General features: G+C 46.4%; 1 protein-coding gene across 13 annotated transcripts in view; it reads right to left on the reverse strand.

The window, feature by feature from the left end:
• The window catches only part of LOC146008065 (microtubule-associated protein tau-like), a 99,311-nt gene extending 81,482 nt beyond the window's left edge, over positions 1-17,829 (reverse strand). For 8 of the 13 annotated variants that reach the window (XM_083146980.1, XM_083146976.1, XM_083146975.1 and 5 more), the window contains exons 1-2: positions 17,583-17,709; positions 16,905-17,140 (exon numbers count right to left, since the gene is read on the reverse strand). The gene's annotated coding sequence lies outside the window, so the exon portion shown is untranslated. Of the gene's footprint in view, positions 1-16,904; positions 17,141-17,582 lie in introns of all 13 variants that reach the window. The other 5 variants (XM_083146967.1, XM_083146968.1, XM_083146972.1 and 2 more) reach the window with 5 other exon arrangements.
• Between the last annotated feature and the right edge of the window lie 216 nt (positions 17,830-18,045).

An 18,045-nucleotide genomic window follows, 5' to 3' on the forward strand; every position in this document is an offset into this window, starting at 1 on the left:
CCCCCTGTCTAACTTAAAGGTAAAACAATTACCGGATTGATTTGAACTGGTCGCCAGTTCAAAATAGGCACAAGCGAATTAGTCCCGGGGCAACTCACAGGTCTCAGTCCGTCATCAACTCCGGAACGTCCCCTCTGGGTCAGGCAGGCAGCGTCCCAATGTAATACGTAGACGCGGACGGAAGTGACACGACGGGAGTAGCGGCCCGTCACTTCCGGGCTGCGGCAGTGGCACGCAATGAAGGCGTGATTGAAAGGACTATTTATAACGGACATAAAACTTGGGACACTATACACCTATTGGGACCTTGATAAAGACTCCAGAAGGAGTTGAAACGCGTTGGTCATTACATTGGGACGCTGCCTGCCGGTAATTGTTTCACCTTTAAGTTAGACAGGGGGACCCTGCATATATTCATTACAATATTGCATTACCATTTTCTGTATCGCATGTGCTGGAAGGATCTGAATGTGACCTACCAGGCACTATTTGTTTTTACTGGTGTCAATTAAAGTATTGTTGTACATAACTGTGCTTCACTATATTCACCTTTTATCCTCCACATATACCATATCCAAACGAAGGGGAATGGATACTTGTTTTTGAACCATTCAGCGCCTGATCATGAGATATGTATAAAATCTTTGTGTATAATTGTGTATGTTAAGGGTTAAGGGAAACACCCTTTATATATATATTTGATCGGCAGCTGAGCGCACGGTTGGTGGACACTCCACACTTCTATATACAATTAAGGGACATATCTAAAACCTGGAGTACAAAAGCTGGCAAGACTACCTCTTATCTGAGCAGCAGGCACCTGCAAGCCCCACCACATCGTACCATGTGCCAACAAGCTGGTCCACATACCCTGTACTCAAGAGTATACTTACCTTGTACAAGCAAGCCAATGTTGTGGTATCAAAATTATTGGTACTTATGTAGTATCTGGGTGCCCGATTTTGTGATTGTATGCCTTACCTTAAATGCGATTCGACACGATATTCGGGAAAAATTCGGCGATTCGATGCGATTTTGCATAGGATTCAATGTTAACAAGGTCCTGTTCATTTCCCCACTATCCAAGTGGGCATAGAGTTGATTTTATATAGCGTGGCGAGCGCAGCTCGCCACCGAGCCCGAAACGTGGCGAGCACAGCGTGCCCCGCGAGGGGATGCGGAAAACATTTTAAGTAATCCAAGCCGCTTGCCACGGGGAAATGAACAGGACCATGTTAACATTGAATCCTATGGAAAATCGCATCGCATGCGATTTCGATGCGATTCGATTTTCCGACCCGATCACAAAATCGGACGCCCAGATACTACATAAGTACCAAATTATTTATTTAGTTTCTTATATAGCGCAGCATATTCCGAATATGCAGAAGTATGCCTAGATTTCCCTCAAACAATATGAGTTTGCAGAGCAAGAGGACAATTGTGTTAAAGGACAACTCTACACCAAGATAAATGCTACCCTCTCCGGCAGGGCCGGCGCCACTACTAGGCAGTGTTAGGCATTTGCCTAGGGCCACTGGGGGGCGGAAGTTGGGAGCAGGGCAGGAGGGAGAGCTGGAGGTCTGGCTTAGCGGGCAGGAGGGCTCGCTGCGCTGTGTGCAGTTCAGTCCCGGACCCCGGTGCATGTTAACTGACATTATCCTCCACCCGCACCGCGTAGAGCCGCTGTACATGGTGCGGGTGGAGGAAGATGTCAGTCACACTGCGCCGGGACTGAACCTCCAGCTCTCCCTCCCGCTGAGCTAGACCCGAGCTCCTCCTGAAGGGTGGGTAATTATATGTACACCGGAACAGCACGGCGGCCGTATCCCTCCCCCCCCAAAATCAGCGCGCCGGCCACATCACCCCCCCCCCCAGGAGCAGCAGGGCGTCCGTATTCCTCCCCACCCGTGGAGCGGGTGAGCGCCGAGGCGCCCCCTCGCCTGGGGCGCTACTGCACCTTGCACCGGCACTGCTCTCCGGGCTTCTTCCGGAGCGGGGAGTTTTTTAATGTAAGTAATTATGATCCACACCCTGCAATATCGCCAGCCCTACCCAGCTTTTAAGAGTCAATGCAGTCCATAGAAGCCAGGGTTCTGCACATGAGCTGGTTCCGGTGCCTGTCAGCTCCTTTGTGTGGGTGCCGGGACCCAGCCAGTGGCTGGTATCTCCTCTCATCCTCTGGACCAGGCAGCACAGTGGTGTGCATTGGGTATATACCATTGCTAATGGTGGTATAGCCACAGTGTCACTGCAAAGAGCTGTCAGGAGTTTGCATCTGGCCAATGCACATTGCACTAATTTGTATTGGCAAATAATATAAGGTAAGATGGGAGAGGGTTAAATTGAAAGCAGGGCTCAGTGTGGCAGGATGTTTAGGTCGTTACTGAGAGTGTTGCTAATGGATCCTGATTTCCATAATGAGCTCTTTCTTACTGAGATGAATCCATAAATTATACAACTAACTCTGATGTCATACAAATGAGCACATGGATGTAGTAAATGTACAACTTTGCAAGTAACATATATTATGCCATTTACCCATATCTCCAGAAACATTACAGTACACAATTTTTACATACTACCCATTTTTTAAATAACCATTTGTCCCATTTCAAAACCACTTGCATTTCCCCATAGAAACCTACAATGGTAATCCTAAGGGATCTGCTTAATACCTCCCCAACATCATCATCCATTGAAAACACCCCAGTCTCTGTGATCCCTCATGGTTTTAACATTTTCATTGAAATGCCGGTACTTGTGAGTTATCTGGGCGTCCGATTTGGGTACTTACGATTTGCATGCGATTTGCATTCGATATCGCATACGATATCGCATGCGATATCGCATGCGATTTACGATTTGCATGCGATTTAGCATGCGATTTGCATAAGATTTGCTATTCATTTCATTACCCCACTATCCCCAAAGTGTGTCTATCAACGTGAACCCGAAGCGTGGCGAGCGCAGCGAGCCCGCGAGGGGCGGCGGTACGCGTCCTCCGACCTTTTCATGCCCTACTATCCACTAGGGCGTGGAGTGAGAATAGAATAGTGTGGCGAGCGCAGCGAGCCACCGAGCCCGAAGCGTGGCGAGCGCAGCGAGCCCCGCGAGGGGACGCGGACACCTGTGAAGCCCGCAAGGGCACGCGGATATCTGTGAAGGTGTCCGCGTCCCCTCGCGGGGCTCGCTGCGCTCGCCACGCTTCGGGCTCGGTGGCTCGCTGCGCTCGCCACACTATTCTATTCTCACTCCACGCCCTAGTGGATAGTAGGGCATGAAAAGGTCGGAGGACGCGTACCGCCGCCCCTCGCGGGCTCGCTGCGCTCGCCACGCTTCGGGTTCACGTTGATAGACACACTTTGGGGATAGTGGGGTAATGAAATTAATAGCAAATCTTATGCAAATCGCATGCTAAATCGCATGCAAATCGCAAATCGCATGCGATATCGTATGCGATCTAGTACCAAAATCGGACGCCCAGATAACTCACAAGTACCGAAATGCCTGATTCCTTGTTGAAGTTTTATATTAATGTTTAGTATTAGAGGACAAGTCTCAGGAGGGATCTGATCACTTCCCGAAGGCGTGTAAATACTAACAGCCCCAAGCTAATAGCCCACTTTATTGTGCAATTTGTCAGGCACAGACTCTGGCCCTTATTCTGGTTGGTGCGGTCGAGCCGCATATGCGGCTCCGACCGCACCAGACGTATCCCCGCCCACACTACGGATCGCCACGGCCGTCCGTACACGGACGGCTGGCGATCCGCACGAAAATGGTGGAGGCGTACGCCTCCACCATGGTGGGAGCTGCCCCCTGCATTCGATGGTCGACGACCATCGAAGGCAGGGCCGCACGCCGCGGCAGCTCCCGCAAGCTGAGACCACACGGACAATCGTCCGTGTGGTAGCTTGTATGGGGGCTGAAAGCTGACATCCGCCGACGTCAGCTTTCCGCCCCCATGAGTGGCGTCATGCCCTCATTACCATGCGTACGCCCCGCGTTTGCATGGGAACGCCCATGAAACGCGGGGCGTACACATAGGGAAATGAGGGGATGAAGCCCCTCACGCCCCTATACGCCCCCTTTGCGGCGGACGAAATCCGTCTGCGGCGAAGGGGGCTGCACATGCGCAGATTGACCTCTGCGCATGTGCAGAAGAAAAACATCGGCGGTACGGCCGCACGCGGGCCGTACCGCACGAATCAAAATAAGGGCCAGAGTGTGGTGCTGATGCAGCATTCCAATATGAGCAGCCTCTGCTTCTGGAACACAAGAGACAACTAGAGTAATGGGTAATGCAGCCTCTCCCCTACTCTCATATTCAAGAATGACATGCAATGAAAGGTTAAGCAAAACAATGCATCAAAATATATGGTACTTGTTTCCTAGCACGGCGCCTATCGCATTGTATACCATAAGACTAAATATGGTATGCGATGCGATGCTGCGCGATGTTGTACAATAAAAAATTGTATGGCATTGTATGCCACACAATGGCATACAATGCGATGGTATACAATTTTTTATTGTACAACCACCCAGATGGGTCCTTACAATAGTAAATGCCCCCCACTATCAACGCCAACCCGAAGCATGGCGAGCGCAGCGAGCCCACGAGGGGCGGCGGTACGGGTGCTCCGACCTTTTCATACCCCCACTATCCACGTCGGCGTGGAGTTGATTTTATATAGTGTGGCGAGCGGACGCGGAATACATCTAAAGTAATACGTGGCCCCTCGCGGGGCTCGCTGCATTCGCCACGCTTCGCGCTCGGTGGCTCGCTGCGCTCACCACACTATCTGAAATCAACTCCACACCAACGTGGATAGTGGGGTTCTGAAAAGGTCGGAGGACGCGTACCGCCGCCCCACGCGGGCTTGCTGCGCTCACCACGCTTCAGGTTCGCCTTGATAGTGGGGGTGCATTTAACATTGTAAGCACCCATTAGGGTGCTTATACAATAAAAAATCGTATTGGGGCTGCTTTTAACATTGTAAGCACCCATTAGGGTGCTTATACAATAAAAAATCGTATTGCATCGCATGCATTGTATGCAGCTATATGGCATGCAATGCGATGCGATGGCATAAGATGCCAAAAGATGAAAAAATTGGGCGCCGTGCTAGGAAACAAGTAACAAATATTTTTTTCATCCTAGCATTGTTACCCATAGTTGGTCATCACTCAATACCTTCCTGAGGTTGTATGCTTTTGATGCCTTTGCTTCTCAGGATGCTTCCTTTGGGCGCAGAGTTCTTCTCTCGACTCAGGAGCGTTCCCTCCCTTAAATAACTGGTTTGGGACATCCCCAATGTGACTCCTATGGAGCACTGTGGACTCTGCAGAGGAAATATGGAGTTATGGTAGACTTACCATGGTTAACTCCTTTTCCTCGAAGTCCACAGTGTCCACAGGACGCCCACCCTGAACGCACCTGGCCTTTCGGGTTCACTTATTCTCAGTTGTACATTTCCTGTCTGTGTGTGTGGTGAAGCGGCCCCGCACGTCGCCTAAATGTATCAACTTTTAACTATACGTTATGGGAGTGCGTTATCCCCACCGGATGGGGATACCTGTCCTCCCATAACGGCTGTGCGCTGTGTCTCCAGCCTTCTAACACTCTGCTGGGCTTCAACGCCTTCAAATTAAAACTGCGCATGCGGCGGGAAATATATGCACATGCAATATATTCCCGGCACATGCGCTGTTTTAACTTCAGGACATCGAAGACCAGCAAGCCCCACCGAGTATTAGTAGGCAGGAGACCCGCAGCGCCATATCAAGATGGCAAAGACAATGGCGATACTCGGCGGTTCATACATTAAAGGTACTATTTAAATAATACCTGCGCCAATGTGATACATGCCCCCATATAGCCGTTGCCGCGGGTCCCGGATCGCAGGGATCATAGATAAGGGGAAGCGCTATTCCCTGCTTTAACGCATGGGGATAGCGCATATGCCCCGCTACGACAGTCCATAAATCTACCCCTGAGTGCCTGAGGACAGGGGGCGGGGTGTGTGGAGGGCGAACCGGAGCATCCTGGGACTAAAAGTTTAACTGTTGGTGCTCCGGACACAACCTACCAGCACAACCCCTGAGGGATTCATACCCTGAGGAAGAAATAAGATCAAGGTGACTTTTAAAAGTGATTGTTAGTGCCAGACAGGATGCTTGGAATATCTCAAAACTGCCTATTGCCTGGGATTCTCACGCACAACAGTCTTTGTAGTTTACAAAACTGCTGCGCAAAACAAAAACCATCCATTGAGCAGCAGTTCTGGTTGAAGCTGCCAGGAAGACAGAAACTCACATAACAATGTGCTACAACAGTGGCATGCAGAAGAGCGGCTCTGAATGCACAGCACGTTGAACACTGAAGTAGAAGGACTACAGCAGGCCACACCAGGTTCCATTCCTGTTAGCCTAGAATAGGAAATCATAGCTACAGTGTGGTAAATATAATAAGATGGTAATATTTATGAAGATGGTATGTTGCCCAGTGCAGCCAATCAGATTATATCTATTATCTTCTAGAAGGTGCTAAATAAATATGTAGAATCTGATTGGTTGCTATGGGCAACATCCCAATCTGTGAGTACAGGCTCAACAAAACTGTTGGATTTGAAAAATCACCTGTGATGACAAGCATTCACTTCTGCTCCAGCATGCAGATCACAGGGACAGAATTTAGTGCAAACAACAAGTATCTATGGATCCATTCTGCCACTCACAAAGCACACGTCATGTGAAGCTGTTTCCACAAACATGACAATGATCTCAGTGTACTCCATTGGTCTTCAATATAGTCCCATTGGTATGTGTTAAAATAGGATATATGCAGCGTAAAATCTACAAATATGTAGCAACTGCCTGATGCTATCATGTCAGCAATGACCAGAATCCTTAAGTAATGTTTCCAGCGTCTTGTTGAATACATACCACAAAGAATGCAAATGGGGTGACCAACCTACTAGTACCATGGAGTGGCCACTGAAGATGAAGCTACGTAAACAATTAATGCTGTTTTCCAGAGCAACCAATAATCTTTTAGCTATCATTTCTTTATTGCATTCTAGGAAATGATAAACAGAATCTGATTGGTTACTATGGGAAACAACTCCACTGGTCTGTTTGAGAAGCTTTAGTAAATCTACCACTAGATCTTGGTTCTGTTATAGCGGGGATGGGGCCCTCCAGCTGTTGTTGAACTGCACATCCCAGCATGCCCTGCTACAGTTTTGCTATTTGGCCATGCTAAAACTGTTGCAGGGAATGCTGGGATGTGTAGTTCAACAACAGCTGAAGGGCCGAAGGTTCTCCATCCCTGTGTTATAGACTATGGTGCAGCACTTACAACATTCACACATGCAAGTAGAGACATTTAGACATTTTCTCATAAAACTGTTTTCTTGGTGATTACCGATTACCACATTTTGTACTTTATTTTTACTCAATATCACATACCATGGGTTCCATAGCATGCCTATAATACTTAATGCTAGCATTGACAGTATGCAGTTTAGCAAAGTAGAGGATTTTGAGAGGCATTTATTAAAACTGGTAGATATCTATATGGGAGAAAATCTATTCAAGTACTATAACTAGTGGCAACCACACACTTACCTTTTATTACTTATACTGCACTAGAAAAAAATTCAGTAACTTTTTAACAAACGTCCATAAAAGTTTACATGCAAAGGATATAACAAATTCCTTTGTTCACGAACTGCAATGCAGTCATCGTGCTTTATTCAAACTAGCTTAAAGTGCAACTGTGCGTTATAACCACAAGCAATCTCTAAGCAATAAGTGTTTGATGCCTTGTACAGGGTAACCTATTTCTGATTGTTCACTGCCTTTCTACAGCGTGACTACTGCTTATGCAGAAAGGTAATTGTAGACAATCATCAAACTTTACTTTAGCAAGTAGGCCATTCCATACTTTCTCTTTGTTGTAATAATAGGCTCTACACACATAGCGATGTGTGTATGGCGACCTAGCTATGCTAAGTTGGGCACTGCTGCGGTGCTGTCGCTAAGCACACAGCCCTGACAGCCCACACACAGCGCAAGCTCTCAGCTCTGTGTACTGAGCGAGCTGACAGCGCCAGTGTTCTCCGAACACTGGCAACAAGCGAGATTCATGTCCTTCAATCTTGGACAGCGACGCACGGGGAGACATATTGCTGTTGCTATAGCTCCATACACATCACATACACATACTGATGTTGGGGCATTTTCTAAGCGACTTAGCCAAACTAAGCAAATTTGCTTGGAAAATGCCTTAATATCGGCATGTGTGTAGGCCGTATAACTCTCAAAAACTCTTTCTGGGTTTATTTCTTCCTCTAAATGTTTTTTTCTTGCTTCCATTTTCTCTCTCTATACTTTTTCATTTCACACTCTCATTTGTGTTTTGGGGGTACTTTGTGGGGTAGGGGAACATGAATGTCGCCAGCTTCTCCTTGGCTGTGAGAACTGTTCTTCCCTACAGCATTCCATGCACAAGCTGTGCTGTTAAGGTCAGAGGTGTCCATCAGCCACTGACAGCATTTTTAGTTCTATGATTTGTGTAATTAACATACAATGAACCAATTAACTCTCCAATGTAAATCACCAAGCCTCTGAGTTCACACTGTGCTCAGTGATGGCCCTGACATGTCTGAGCCATTTTATTAACGTGAGATGAGTAGGTCATTTTATACAGATAAGTGTTATGTTCATGCAATCTCTGTGATACAATGAAACCTTTCAATGTAAACAAAAGTAAAAACTGGAAAATGTATTCCAAATTTCTACCAAGCTGAAATAACAAAAGCCGTGGTATAACGGGATACATATCCCATAGACCAGCGGGGATGTCAGTGTTCAGAATCAGGAGTCAAGTTTGATACTTAGGTCCTCTGCCACAAAGGTCTTGTTTTTCTGGTCACCTGGCAGGAGCACTGCGTGTCACCAACTGTCACATTCTAAAAATCCACAGGTGACCTGGAATACATGAACTGTTTGTGGTCCTGAGGACTGAGTTTGAGAACCTGTGTGATAGAGCAGTGGTTCTCGAACTCGGCCCTCACCACACACAGTTCATATTTTCCATATTATGAATGATGTGTATTAAGGTCCATATACACTTGACGACTTTCAGCTTAAAATCAAGTGAAAGTCGGCTAGTGTGTATGCCCCACCGATGGCCGACTAGCGATGATGTGCGCTCCCGCATCATCGCTGGCGAGGTTTGGCAGTCGGCTGGTTTTAACAGCCGCCGGGCTGGAAGATGAGAGACTTTCAGCCCGGCTGACCGCCCACTCCCTCCCCCTGCTCCCCCGTTCGGTGCCTGCAGCAGCAGTACATACTCGTGGCACGGCTATTTCAAATAACGCGCCGGTTCGCAACTCCTGAGCCAATCTAAGCTAACGGCCCAGCAACCAATCAGGAACTGCCAGGCTGCGAGCTTCGATTGGCTTGCGAGTCACGAGCCAGCATATCATTTCAAATAGCCGTGCCACGGATGGATAGACCTGTTCTGAGACATCTGGGTTTCCCACCACTATACCCCGATGTGCAGTGCACAGAGTTACTTCCCCTGCCAAAGAGCATGTAACCCCTGGCAAAGATCAAGAAAGCCCTAGCTGGCAGCGTAGGGTGGGGTTTACCTGATCGCTGGGCTCCAAATATACGCAGCTTAGCGATTAGTTCTGAATCAGGCCCCAAGAACAGAAATGCACTAAATACAATGGCCTCTGCTCCCACCCTTGGAATTCAAACCCCGCCCATTATGTAAATAGCCTTTTAATGAAAGATTTTCCGCAAAGTCTTTCGCCTCCTGAAAATCTTTTGCTCTTTGGGGAAAATAGTGTGTACGCACTACTTTGGTGAAAGATATATCTATCAAAGATTTTGCCAAAGTCTTTTGAAATTAAAATTTTCTAGTGTGTATGGGCCTTTAAAGTCAATAAGAATTAAGCTAAATAAAATGCTATGTGACAATGTGCAGAAAAATACAATGTAATGGTCTCCATCTGATGACATGCATTTCAGACTGGGAATATTTGAGAAGTGATATTATTTAGTAGACATCGACAGTGACACAAAAATGAAATAGCTTGCCCTTCTCTTCTCCTAACTGTGCACACACAGACACACACACACACACAAGCCAGAATGATCAAGCAGTGGATTATAACAGAATATGTAATCCTGTGTGTGATCCTAGAGTACCTCGCTCTGAAACCAGGAGCACTGCCACACGGGATGCGGTCATTTGGTCTACTGCATTATGGTAGAAAGTCATTAGGTCGAATCCATTAGGTCGACATGCTAAAAGGTCGACATGACTCTAGGTCGACATGGGAAAAGGTCGACATGATTCTAGTTCGAAAGGTCATTAGTTCGACAGGTCATTAGTTCGACAAGGTCATTAGTTCGACATTGTCTATGTCGACATTCACAAGGTCGACATGGAGTTTTTCACTGTTTTTTGAGCCAACATGTGCCGACAGGCGGTATTTCATGCCCTACCATCCACTAGGGCGTGGTGGGAGAATAAAATAGTGTGCCGAGCGTAGCGAGGCACCGTGCCCGACGCATAGCGAGCGCAGCGAGCGATGCGAGGGGATGCAGTGCACTTTAAACTGTGTCCATGTCGACTGTGTTGACATTCAGGTAAAAAAACAGTGAAAAACCCCATGTCGACCTTGTGAATGTCGACATAGACAATGTCGAACTAATGACCTTGTCGAACTAATGACCTGTCGAACTAATGACCTTTCGACCTAGAATCATGTCGACCTTTTCCCATGTCGACCTTTTAGCATGTCGACCTAATGGATTCGACCTAATGACTTTCTACCATAATGCAATAGACCAAATGATCCCAACCCTGCCACACACATTGGCTCTACAAAGCACAAAAATATATTTTCTTAGCAAGCCTTTAGATCACTCTTTTGACAAAGTAATGAGACACATTATCAATAAAAAATAATAGAACGATCCCACATAAAATGAAAGCACAAATTAGATATGTGATAATCCGGTTGTCAGAAGATTGCTGTTGGCCTCTATTACCAGAAAAAGGGGCTAATTCAGTCTAGATTGCTAAATAAAGAATTTGCAAGCCGAGCGACTATCGATTGACTGCACAGGCAGTCATTATGCATGCGCGAGGGGAAAATGCATATGTATGGTAAGTAAATGTAATCCCCTTGCAGTTTAACTAACAGGCAGCCAGAGTTTAGGGGTGGTAACCTGCCGTTTTATGAGAGTGTCAGAAAGAAATGCAGGCGTGCCCAGGTGTTCCTGGGGAGTGTCTGCGATGGAGGCAATGATTAGTGGAAGCCTCAGACCTACTCATATTAGCACAGAAGGCAAAAATGCTTACATGGCTCGGCACATGTGTAAGGTTTTGCAAGTGGATGTCAATTAGAGATCCATTCCCAATTCTCTCGCAATATAGCAAGGGGTGATTTTCTATATTGTACCCGATTCAGACCTGTTCACTGGGCTGCTAGTGTGTGGAGCCCAGCGAGCAGGTAGCCGCAGCCCTGACAAACGTGCCCCCCCCCCCCCCCCCCCCACGTCCTTTCCCATACCTGTGCAGCAGTAAATACAGGGTAAAATCCTTTCACAGCAGTACATACAGGGTAACAATCAATTAAGCATCAAATGTTTTTGTCCCCTGCTCGCAGCACTACGTGAGCCAGGACATGCTCTGCGCTGCGAAAGCCACAGCGGCAGCACTCCCTCCTGCACTCCCGACCGGGGAACGTATGCGTTTTCTGGGGAACACCCCCAAATGGCTACCCACTGTCAATCAATCAGTGAGAGGCGTGCAAGCACAGGCGTTCAAGCCCTCATGCATGCGTACTGCGGACATGCGCAGCCTCATGCATGCGTACTGCGGGCATGCGCAGCCAATCGGAACAAATCTGAATCGACCCCAATATGCCAATGTCAGATGATCTACAAAATTCGACATGTGGGAAGTCCTCAATTCACATCTTTCCCATGTGGAAATGGATCACAGAAGGTCAAGGGGAAGTCCCAAGTAGAAAGTAGATGGACTTAAAGACACCTTTACATGCACAAATCAAGAATTATTCATGTAAGTATAGTGAAATATGTAATATGCACTATTCAGCCAACTTTAAAAGATATCTTTATGTTATGAACCTAGAAGCTTATGTGTTTTAATTTTATGGGGTAGATTTATTAAGCTCGGTGAAGTAATAAAGTGTCTGGTTTTTGTCACCGGCCAATCAGCTGCTACCTGTAATTTTTCAAACCAAGCCTGTAACTACACAGGTAGGAGCTGATTGACCAGTGATAAAATCCAGACAATTTATCACTTCACCGATCTTAATACATCTGTATGGGCAGATGTATTAAGTGATTCAGACCCACTCATAGCAGGCCAAATTCGCCATTCTTTTCTAGTGGTTGCCAATTAATTGTAAACTTTACTATGGTCAGTCCATTGCTACAGCTAGAAAATACAAAAACCTTTCTAGCAGTGGCATATCTACCACGGGTTGGTGTGCAGTACATGAAGGCCTATGATTTGGGGGTACCACAGTAGCTAGTTGACGGACCTATGGGAAGGGCTTGTAACTATTCCATATCTTTCTCCAATTCTGGTAGAAAAGTAACATTTTTGGTGGATGATAGAAACTGATAGGCTAGAAGAATGCCAGATGCTGAATGAGGCATCATTATCGACAGACAGAAATGAGCACAAGTCAGATAGAAATAAATGTATACTTTTGGCAGATGCACAGCTATATGCATTTCTGTAGTTGATGGGGATATTGGCGTTCACAATACAAAAGCCGGCATTCTGACTGGGAGACAGGATTCCCGGTATCATTGAAGATTAATCCCGACTGTAGGGATGCTGAATGTAAGTATTCAGGGCAGTTTGGAGTTAGGCCAGGGAGGGAGGGGGCACTGGGGGGGGGGGGGTAGGAATAGGTTAAGCGTGGATGGGAAATTACGGGTTGGGTTGTGGGGAGGGAGGGTCAGGGTTAGGTGTCGGGGAGGGAGGGATAGGGTTGGGGGAGCAGGGGGAAAGTAAGTATGCTTACCTGACCCCTGTCAGGATTGAATCCATAAGGTTTCCGGCATCTACATTCTGAATGCAGGCATCCCCACCGCTGGAGAACAATGTTTTGGTTATGTTTCCGCTTAGCACCAGTGGCACTGGGCTTAGCCCCACCCCAGGTGACCTGAAAAGTCACTCCCCTTTTCCGATTGTAATGCCACCTGCCATTTTCCAGGGAAGTCCACCTATGGGTGCAAACCATTGATGTCCCCACTTCGATGGTAACATGCTATTGATGTTAAATGCCAAAAGTGACCATGATGGTTAGCTTTCCAATGGCCTTTCCCTGTTCCTACTCTTTAATCTCGTATATTTTTAACATTACAGTAGAAGATGGTGGCATTTGAATACATGGTAAATTTTATTTAATGATTTTGTGATACAAATATGTTAATTGTTTTAATAATGTAATGTATGAACCACTTATTTATTAATTAGGCTGTTATTAGTGTAAATTTGGGTTTCTAAAAGCTATATTGTAGTGCTATGTATTGTAGTGCATAATAATGCTATGCTGGTTCTCTGTAGGAAGCATGCCTGCTATTGATTCAGTACTGAGGCTGGCTGCGAGAAGGTCTGGGATACTATTTATTAAACTGCATTTGTTTTTATTTGCTAATTTTCCTGTTGGCATTCCAAATGCCAATTTTATTAACTGCAGAACAAAAAAACATGCTGGGATTTGCCATTAATAACACTGTTATTTAAAATGCTGCCACTTGATATAATAATGCCCCTAGTGTTGCCTTGTTACTCAGCTTTCCAACAGGTGAATAATATCTATACCTTTTTGTAAACAGGATCCCGAGACCCCAGGATCTGGCCAAAATGCAACGGCGAAAAAGACATCATCAGCATCAGCCGGTTATTATAGCTGCAAGAACATGTACAGTAAGGGCTATTTCACATGCTCCGGCTCCTGCCGGATGGCGAAATCCAGCATGGCGAAATGCCGTGCCGCACACTGTAGTTAATAATGGACACAATTGTGTCCGTTCACACGGGCCGCCCAGTTGCAGCCGGATACCACCACTGGAAGGGAGGGCTGCCGGGCTGTGGCCATCCCCTCCATTGTAAACTACTGTGTGCGCCACGGCTTCCAGGCCGTGTGGGATTTCGCCTTCGGCAGGAGCCGGAGTGTGTGAAATAGCCCTATGGGATAGCAGAACAGTCTACCAAGAGTACATATTCTGCCAGGACAGCCAACATTTTGGGAATTACAAGGATCCATATAACTACAATTGTGTTGTGAATCATACTGCTCCATTCCACCACTGCTAGAAGAACCAATCTAACACGCACAGAGGCCCACTCATTTCTGCAACACTTCCAATCACAGATACAAAATTTTATATTGAATAACTATATTTCTTCTCAGAATTTCTAAATATCTATTGGGATGGCACCAGCAGAAAACATGCTTTAGCACATATAATTTGAAACCAGGGTGACCCTGTGCAAGGCAGGAAATTCACAGAATAGTCTAAGACAAATGACATCAAGTACAGGTGGAGTAACAGGAGTAAACATACCAGGCAAATGACTATAATGTGCCAACACAAAACTGTATTTTATGCAAATCTCATTGATATATAAATGGAACAAAATACTTTGTTGTAAAGGTCTAAATGATGGTTCCATGCATCTGTCACACCTGCCTGACCATTACCTATAATACATAGATAGAGAGATAGATAGATAATTTTTTTTTTTTTAAGAATTTTACCAAAATTGTAAAATATAGTAATGATTTATCTAGTTGGCAACATGTCAGCTCTGATTATATATGCACAGTTTAATACATTTGTTTAGCACATAAAATAATGCACACAAGAGGCCTGAGGAGAGCCATTATGTCATATACAATCTTATAATAAAGAATACCAATTTCATTAATCCTTGTGAGGAACACAATGAAAAATGTAACCATATAATCTATATTACCCTCCCAACAAATGTTCAATCAGAGATAAATAAAATGATTTTATTTGAATAAGCACAACAATCTGATGATCTGATTGCTTGGCTATAAAGCCCAGAATTAAATGATCTAGATGTTGTATAACACAAAGACAGAAAATATGCAATGCCATAACAAGGGACGAGAGAGGAGACACAGTCTGTCCCCTTGTGTATTCTAGTGGGGGAGGGAATCGGGAACAAAACACTAAATGGTTTGGGAGCGTAAACTACCAACAGATGTGATGGAGGGGCTCTGTATACTGAGCGTTTGGGGCTGGGAAAGAAACAAAAGCCAGGATTGATACAGCAAGGGAGGGTGCAGTGGGGACTGGTGTGTGAGGGAGATGGAAGAACATCTGCAAAGTGGGGAGATACTGTGCTGCAAGGGGTGTGTCCAAGCAACAATATCATGGAGAAAATCATTTTTTTTTAATTCACAAAACAGCACAACTGCATCAATCCTGTTGTAAGGACCATTATTTGCACAATGTCACACTATCTGAACAAATTAGTAACTAGATTTGGCAGCATGGTAGTTACAATTAAATGTGTCCAGCACTCCACATTGAAAGGTCTATCCAGAGTATCTTTAAACCATTAAAGCACCAATGAAGGAATATGGGAAAAACTAGAATGTCTGCAAAAGCGGTACCGGTACAAAGCTGGCATGTTATTAGATGCAGAGAACAATGTGAAATTCCTGTGCCCTACCTACCGCTCAGTGAGGGCATGCATTGCCAACGCCCCACAGAAAACACGCTACTAATGCCAAATCCTAACAGAATAGGAGGTGGTTTGCACAGGACTGACCCATTCCATATTCAGCATTGCTGTACTACATTTAAAAGGATTATGTCACCCTGCTGTGCAAGCACAGGCTTCAGTTCCCATGGATTTCCTTGCATCTCAATGAGCTCATGAATGAAGGAATATGGGCAGGAATATATCAAATATTTTATATGTTATGCTATTGTTTTAGTAGAACATGCATAAGTACTAGAACAGTGTTACAAATTAATTTGATGGGTATAGTTAATCATAATTCTGCATGCAAAATAAATACTTTATTAGAACATGATCGTTCCAATATAAACCTCAAACACACACATAATGCAAGCACAACATACTACATGTATGTGCAAGATATGTATTGTGACAATGAACCACTCCTGTGACAAAGATGCAATGGAGCGTTCTCTCCACCACACCTCACACCACCATGTGCTACCATTGTGCTAGCAACCATTTACTCTGCCAGCTTTACCCACTGCTTTTAACTTGTTCAGTGCCAGGGTGAAATGACACCTTCTATGGGAGGGGTTATTCCAAGTCTCGAAATTACATCTTCTTTAAAATACTGATGCTGTAATTGCTCCTGGGATTCCGCCCTCTTTGTTCTGGATCTCTAACCAGCAGATAACATACTGTATAACATATACCGAACACATCATACATATTACCTTAATGCTGCAGACATGTAATGTGCAGACATTCTGTACAATTGGTCATTCATGTGTGCAGTATATTGTAATGCAAATACTAACTCATATAGGAGGGGCTGCAGCAATAGGATCATATATATTTATATATAACTATATGTGTGTGTGTGTTTCTGTAATATATATATATATATATATATATATACATATATATACACATACATAGAAACACACATTAACAAGAATATTATTGGGTCACTGCACAGTCTTACCTACATGACATAATTTACTACATGCATGTTAACCTGCACCCTACACTGCATGCAATATGCACCCCTGGTTCTTATATATTTCATCGCATAGCCTTATACAGATAGCACGCTGCTGGGTACCTGGCCGGTGCAGTCCTGGCGGTGTTGGTGCCTCCTTGGTCGGCAGAGCTGCAGGAGCAGAAGAGGCGGGAGCGCGCGGCGGGGGCGCGCAGAGGAGCTGTCAGGAGAGCAGGGTCACGTGAGGAGATGGGGAGGAGGGGGGGGGGACGGCTGCTGTCAGTCTGTCACTGACCAGAGGAGAGAGAGAGGACAGTACCGGAGACTGAGCCAGAGGAATGGTTTAGACAGCTGGATACCTGCAACGGGAGAGGCGATTAGTCACCATCCTCATGTTGCCCCATCCTACTTTAATAATCATCCAGATGCGCCGTGCACTGTCACACACGCGGCGGCCACTGCACTGTCACACACGCGGCGCTGTACACAGTAGTAAGTATAACACATGGCAGTACTAGAGTGCGTGCAGGAGAGGCAGAGCACACACGCAGTGCCGCCGCTGCAGGTGCCGGGCAGGGGCACAGATGGCGGGGTGCTGCTGCTCATGGTGCCCGTTATCCACGACTCACAGCGGGAGCTGTGTGCCATTAGCACACCCGGGGTCGCGGCACAGTGTGTAGTGATGGCATGTCACAGTTCCCCAGGGTAACAGAGACAGGTGCCCCCCGCCGCCCCCCCATGCATACAGAAGAGGCCACACAGCAGTATATGTGACCCCCCTCTATACGTCGGAAAACTTACACCCACACCCACCCGCCCCGGGTCACTGCACATCAGCTCTGCAGCCCCAGGAGAAGCCCCTCTGGCCGCCGGGGCTATCTGCGTATGTAACACTCACAGGGAGAACGCAGTAACTCACCACCCTAGCGCCCCCGCGCAATGTCACTAATGGTGGGAGGCGGAGACTGAGCGGCGTGCCCGCGCCCTATTCCCAGCGACACTCGGTGCTCGCCTCCGCATGTGCGCGTCCCCCGGCGGGGCGGGGCTATTGATGAGCGGCCTCGCTCTCTGCCGCGGTAACGCGCCGCCCTGGTCCTGCTGCTGCGGCTGGTTACCATGGAGACAGGATCAGCAGCAGCCTCCATCCCTCCCCCTCCGGCTCCTTTGTGTGAGAGATTTGTCTGAGACTCCCTCCTTTACAGGAGACCCTCTCTCCTGGTGTCATGTGGGTGCCATAGGCATGTACCTGTAACACACAAATACA

This window comes from Crinia signifera, chromosome 6 (assembly GCF_055691185.1).
Source record: "Crinia signifera chromosome 6, ASM5569118v1, whole genome shotgun sequence".
Lineage (NCBI taxonomy): Eukaryota > Metazoa > Chordata > Amphibia > Anura > Myobatrachidae > Crinia > Crinia signifera.